At 36.1% G+C, this 7247-nt stretch overlaps 1 long non-coding RNA gene across 1 annotated transcript; it reads left to right on the forward strand.

Annotated features, from left to right (window-relative positions):
* The first annotated feature begins 3386 nt into the window (after positions 1–3386).
* Positions 3387–5378, forward strand: LOC107788933 (uncharacterized). The gene is made up of 3 exons (XR_012693726.1): positions 3387–3522; positions 3622–4017; positions 5054–5378. It is a non-coding gene; the product is annotated as an uncharacterized LOC107788933 (long non-coding RNA).
* Positions 5379–7247: the final 1869 nt, after the last annotated feature.

Here is a 7247-nt window from a genome sequence, read left to right on the forward strand (position 1 = left end):
CCCAGTTGTCAGGCACACGAGGTAGCGTCATTCTTTCACGCTGGAATCTATCAACAAAATTTCTAAGCAACTCCGAATCCCCTTGTTTGATTTTGAAAATATCTTCCATTCTTTTCTCAACCTTCTGTGCTCCCGAATGTGCTTTAATAAAAGAATCTGCAAGCTCAACAAAAGAATTAATAGAATTTTCTGATAAAAGAGAATACCAGGTTAATGCACCCTTGGTGAGTGTTTCTCCAAATTTATTGACCAGTACTGATTCAATTTCTTGTTTGGTCAAGTCGTTGCCTTTCACGCCTGTTGTAAATGCAGTCACGTGGGTCTGTAGTACCATCATATTTCGGGATGTTAGGCATTTTGAACTTTTTAGGAATTGGAAGGGGAGCAACACTTGGCTTCCATGGTTGTTGTGAGTATTTGTCCATGTCTACTCCTTTTATTACAGGCGGAACTCCAGGGATTTGCTCAATACGCTCATTTTGTTCCTTAATCTGTTTCTACAAGGTTAGTACTAAATTTTGCAAATATGAATTATTTGAATTACCTGGTCCCCCTTCCTGTGGTTCACTGGGGGTTGCTCCATTTCCAGAATTATCAAGACCAAAACGGGGATTCTCCAATGTATTATTATTAGGAGTTGGTGTGGGTGGTGCAGCAGGCAATCGACTAACAAGTGCCTGAAGAGCTTTGCCGACCTGTGCATCAATTAGCTTTTGTAAAGCTTCAGTTGTAACTCCTTCAAAGTATTTAGATTGTTCTTGTTGATCAGCACGGGATTCAGTAACAGGAGTGCCTTCACGAGATTGACGTGGTGAATCTGGAGGGGAGGGAACCACGTCACCTTGATTTTGATGGATTTGATTTTCATGGTTTCCCAATGTATTATTACTATTATTGTCGGTGTTGTTGTTTGACATGGTGACGACAATGGACAAGATATAGATTAAAAGAAAAGATTATCAGATTCCCGGTAACGGAACCAATTTGTTTAACCAAAAATCTGAGGCTTTTGGTCAAAGCTAAAAAGAAATTCGGGTTACTGATAATCAGGAGACGAAAACAAAATACTTCTGAGAATGATGGTAAAACAGTAAATAGTTTTGTATTTCAGTAAGATCCCAATAATATTTCGTATCCTTACAGATGGTGAGTTCTTCTCCTTTTATAGCTAATCCTAGGAGAAGAGGTAATGCCTTTGTCTTAATGAGGCAATTATGAGCAATAAATGACATTAAAAGAAATATTACACAATCATTTTTTTTAAAACAAATATTCTAACGTATTTGATATTTAATGCTATATTTAAACTCTTTTACGTCATCAGATTCGTATCTTCAACTTCTTCCGATCTTCGGTCTTTAGATGACTTGGATAGGTACGAGACTCGTACCTATTTTAATAACGGTCCGCACCAATGTTGCTTTCTTTTTTCCTTATCTGTTGTCACCCGTGCCTCTTGGCTATTTATTGTGTTTTGACCGTTTGACCAGTCCACGTGTCATGCCATGTCACTTACAATGTAAATTCAGTTTTTTCCCAATACATTGACCAATTCTATACTCTCTTCTTGTAGCCTCAAATTGATGTTAAAGATGCACAATTTGCTTCAATTATTTCGTTCTGCCCGCTGATATAGCTATTCTTTCCATATTAGGCACATTCTAGAAACAATTGTATACACTATTTTTTAGGTATTCAGTATTCACCCACCGCATAAAGGATCGTGCATAAAATGACAACAATGAAAACAAACTTTCCTCTCTAATTAAAATTAAAATACGGAAAGAGATTAACCCTAACTATTGAAAAAAATCTAAAAATACCCTTCATTCACCTATTGGGATAATAATACCCCTCAATCTATCTTTTTAGTTCACTTATGAATTTGACGGTTAGGTCAATGCTTAAATAATAATTGTTTAAATTCCACGTGGTAACTTCTTATTGGCTAAAATTAAAACATCTAACCCAAGAAAGACTCACCCATATCTACTAGTTTTTCGTACTAACCCGCTTCAAATACTAACCCGACCCCGAACAAAAAGTTCAACTAAAAAAAAGAGAGCCCACTTCTATCAAACTCCATGGAACAAAAGCTCTATAGAAATTGCAGTGAACATATAGACACAAATTTACTATGTAATTTTTTTTCTTTGTTATGGCATCCAGTTCAATTTACATGATAGACGCAAATTGTATTATATTCAAGATGAGTTTAATTTAATTATTTTCACATAATGGAAAAATCTCAAAGTGATTGTTTGGAAGATATCATAAACCGTTGGATTACCCCTAGTTTTCCGACCCACGTTATTGTAAAGAAAATCATTGGCTCATTCATGCTAGGCTTTTCTTGTTTGTTTAATTTGTTCATGAACATTTATTCGATGATAATTCTATACATGAGATTAATCAAGAAAATGAACACATGTAAATCCATGAGTTAGATGGAAGTAGGGCGTCTTTTTTTTTTATTTGAACTTTTTATTCGGGTCAGGTTAGTGTTTGGGAGGGTTAGTCCGAAAAATGGGTAAATATGTGTTGGTCTTTCTAATAAATTAGATGTTTTAATTTCGACCAATAAGAAATTGTCACGTGGAATTTAAATACTTATTTTTTAAATGCAGCATTGACCTAACGGTCAAAGGGTATAGGTGAATCAAAAAGGTTAATGAAAGCATATTTTTAGCTTAATAGGTGGATGAAGCATATTTTTAAATATTTTTCAATAGTTTAGGAGCATTTTTACCCTTTTCCGATTAAAATATGAATCTTTAGCAAAATAAGTAATTTTAACACAAGAAACTCTACCACCTAGGACCAAATGTACTTAATCTAAATTCACATTAACCATATTTCAAAATTCATAAAAAAAATAAAGAGTAAAAGGCCAAATATTTAAACCAGGAAAAGAGATTAGAGGGGTTTGAACACTTGCACAGAAAGTAAAGAAAATGGATGAAGAGGAAAATATTTAAACCAGGAAAATATATTTCTTCTAATTATAAATGCTTTTGGTTTTTTTCTATGTTATACATTTTAGCTCCTTGTTGATTTACCTTTTAGAAAGGATGGGAATGGGAAAATGGAATTATTTTTCTATTTATTATTTTTCTATTATATTATCACCGTTAATGCTAAAAATATGAAATTACACGGTGAAAAAACTAATTTTTGATTATACACATAACTGCTCTTTACGTCTGTCATTCTCTATACTTGTTATGAGATGGCAATGTAACAGTGCTACCGGAAAGGAGGCACACGTGGAAGTTAGTAGTTAGCAATTATCCCGTTGTGTAACAACCATGTAGTGAACATTTGTATTAGGTTAAATAGTTAGTAAGATGTATCATAGTGAGTATTAGTAAGATGAGATGATTGTATAAATACATTGAAAAGCAATAGAACAGTAGACAGTTATCATTTTGCTTATTCACTCATTTCCCTTTCTTCTTCTTACATAAGCTTCTCGAGCTTCAATGACTAAATCTGTCTCACCTCTCTCAATATTTTAGCATGGTATCAAAGTAATTTATTCTGGTCATACACGCAATTTTCGATTCAATTTATCAAATTACTGTGTGAAACCTCTTCTTAATTAAGCTCGTTTGTTTGCAGCTATGGCGGCAGAAAAACTCACCTACACACATCTATTATTCATTAATCCTGCTGATACTCCTAGTTCGGTACTTGTTCCAGTCAAACTCACTGTATCAGAAAATTATGACCTATGGAGTAGATCAATGCGCATCGCTCTTCAAGCAAAGAGAAAGCTAGGGTTCGTACTAGGTACCTGTAAAAAATAATCCTTTGACAAGGAGCTGCAGGAACAATGGAAATATGCGATGCAATTGTCCTCTCATGGATTATCAATATAGGTTCTGAAGATCCACTTAGTGAAATTGTATATGCCTCTAATTCTTACGTTGTGGAAGGATCTCAAGAAGCGATTTGACAAAGTCAATCACATGAGAATTTTCCAAGTTCACTGTCAAATTGCCAATCATTCACAAGGTACTAACTTTGTTTCTGTCTATTCACTAAATTGAAGGACATATGGGTAGAATATGATGCCATGGTTCCCCTCTTGATTGTGATTGTGAAAAATCTAAGGAGTCAGTGGAGCACTTTCATCAGCAGAGATTACTGCAATTCCTTAGTAGACTGAATGATTCATATGACCAAGCTAGGAAACAAATCTTGTTGAAATCAACTTATCCTATGATTAATCGGGCATAAGCTATGATAATTGAAGATGAAAGTCAACATTCAGCTGGTTTAAATGCAATTACTACAAACATAGACCCTTTAGGTATGCAATTGACTCATGGACAACCTTATAACGACAAAAAACCATTTATACAATATGGGTATTGCAATTTAAGGGGTCATATCAAAGAAAATTGCTACAAGCTTGTTGGGTACCCCTATGATTTTAAGCCTAAGAAGACCTCTAAGCCTGATTATGGGGGATCTAAAAGTCCAGTAGGCTATGGTGGTCAATTTGAGTATGGTAAGCAGCCCCTTAATGCTATAAAAATGTGTCTGAAAATGTTGACATGCCACCACCACATCAGGTGCCTTCTAGGAACCTAGGTCCTACTGAGATCAAGGCTCAATATTTCATAGAAGAACAATAGAAGCAGATTCTCAATTTGCTAAATAAAGATGCCGGTGGAAGTCAAAGTAATAAGGGGAATCATACCAATGTAGCATGTGACTTGTATGATATCCAAAGTAAGAGATAATGATGAACGGATTATGGATTCTAGAGCTACTCATCTTGTAACTTCTGAGGAGAGCATGTTAAAATGTGACCACAGTAAAATAATATGTGGTAATAACAAAGTTCATTTGCCCACAGTAGATAAGGCAGATATCACTCATACTGGTCATGTGTCTTTGTTTAGTATTGCAATTGTGAGCAATGTACTGATTGTTCCTGATTTCAAGTTTAACTTGCTATCAATCTCTAAAATGACAAAGGAACTGTCCTGCTCAGTCAACTTTTTCCCTAACTTTTTGTCTTTCATAAACTTTGGAATGGCAGGATAAAGGGGATTGGTAGCCGGAGAGGAAACTTGTACATATACAAAGTTGCAGACAACCGTAAGCATGACACAAAACACCCAATAATATTAATAGTTCATGGACAAGGCAATACTTTATAGCATCAAAGACTTGGACATCCTATCATACCAGGCATGAAGTCTCTGAATTTGTTGCATAATTATGTAGATAGTTTATAGTTGAATAAGTTCCCAATTTGCCCCTTAGCAAAACATAATGTTTTCTAGTAGTGACTCTAGAGTTGATTCACCTTTCCACCTTGTACATATGGATCTCTAAGTCTCTTCTAAAACTCCTACTTTTAATCACACATATTATTTTTTGACTATTGTGGATGTTCACAGTAGGTATATATGGATTTTCTTATTACAACTTAAATCTGAAGCTATTGTAGCCATTAATCTTTCCTGTCTATGATGCAGTCACAATTTAGTGTCAGGGTTAGGGTCCTTAGAAATAATAATGACATTGAGTTTTTTAACTCACAGTGCAATGACCTTCTTCAAGACTTGGACAAACTTCACCAAAGCAGCTATGTTCATACCCGTCGACAATATGGGGTGGTTAAGAGGAAACACACACATATTTTAAATATTGCAAGAGCACTTAGATTTCAAGTACTGGGGTATGTGTGTAAAGGCTGTAGTGTGTCTCATGAACAGGTCACACTCTACTGCTACTAGTAGTAAAAGTCCTTATGAGTTACTATACAAGAAGCAGGCAACCTTACACCGTCTAAGGACATTTTGTTGTCTGTGTTATGTAACTACAGTTGCCAAGGATGACAAGTTTGCAGAAACAGTAAGACCAACTGTGTTCTTCGGCTATCAGAATTACAGAAGGGCTACATTCTTTTAGACCTACGAACACAACTGTTTTTTGTTAATAGAGATGTTACCTTTAGAGAAACTGAGTTTCCTTTTGCCATTTCTTCCTTAAAGAAACAGGTTGCACCTACTAATCACATACTGTCTCATGATATACTGCAAGATCCACCACTAATGACTCAACTTCAACTTTTTGGACTAATGGTGACTCTGAGGGATCATCTGGTTCTACTGCTCAAGTGTCTGACCTAGCTGATTTGGCACATGATCATTCTTCTACCTTGGGGCATGAAGGGGGAGATGACTTGATAGAGGAGCCAAATTCACTTTCAAATTCCTCAAATGAGGAGCACAATCCATAAGATGGACAACAGAATACAAAAGTTCATGCTCCAATTGCCAGGAGGTCATCAAGGGATTCCAAACAACCTACTTGGATGAAAGATTAGATAACCACCAAACAGGGCAACAACAAGTACGCCATTTCTAACCATCTGTTCTATGACAAAACCAAACCAACCTATCAAACTTACCTTGACAAGTTTTCTGCACTTGTGGAGCCTTAATGCTTCAAGGAAGCAGCCAAGGATGCAAGGTAGATAGAAACAATAAGCAAGAGATTAAAGCATTAGAAGAAAATGACATATGGGAAGTGGTAGACCTCCCAAAAGGAAAGAATGCAGTGGGATCAAAATGAATTTACAAAATAAAATATCAAGCTAATGGAGAAGTCGAGAGGTTCAAGGCCAAAATTGTAGCACAAGACTACAATCAGAAGGAAGACCTTGACTATCATGATACCTTTTCACCTATTGTCAAGATGGAAACTATGAGGTCAGTCATAACTCTTGCAGTATCTAGAGGTTGGACCCTATGGTAAATGAATGTGTACATGCCACGACCCTAAAACGGACACGATTGTGATGGCACCTATCGTGAAACTAGGCCAGCCGACAAAAACCCCAAAACCAACCAAACAATTATAATAAGTCATTTAAGGTCATTAATAAGCTAAAATCCCAAAATGTAAGGTAGAATAGAACAGTGCGGAAAAAAACACGGCCCGATATAGGGGTGTCACCAGTCATGAGCAACTACAACTCGTCTAGGAATAAGAAAAAGACAACATAGTCTGAAACAGAAACTAATACAAAGCTGAATAAGATAGAATGAGATGCACTAGGATGCGAACGCCAAGCAGCTACCTAGTCAACTCTGGAGACCTGCTAGAAAGCTGATCAACACTCGCTATCGCGATCCGAGACTCCTGGATCTGCACACAGGGTGTAGGGATTAATGTGAGTACGCCAACTCAGTAAGTAATAAAAGTAAAGGCAGTTAAGTAGT

The sequence above is a fragment of the Nicotiana tabacum genome, chromosome 1, assembly GCF_000715075.1.
Source record: "Nicotiana tabacum cultivar K326 chromosome 1, ASM71507v2, whole genome shotgun sequence".
Classification (NCBI taxonomy): domain Eukaryota; kingdom Viridiplantae; phylum Streptophyta; class Magnoliopsida; order Solanales; family Solanaceae; genus Nicotiana; species Nicotiana tabacum.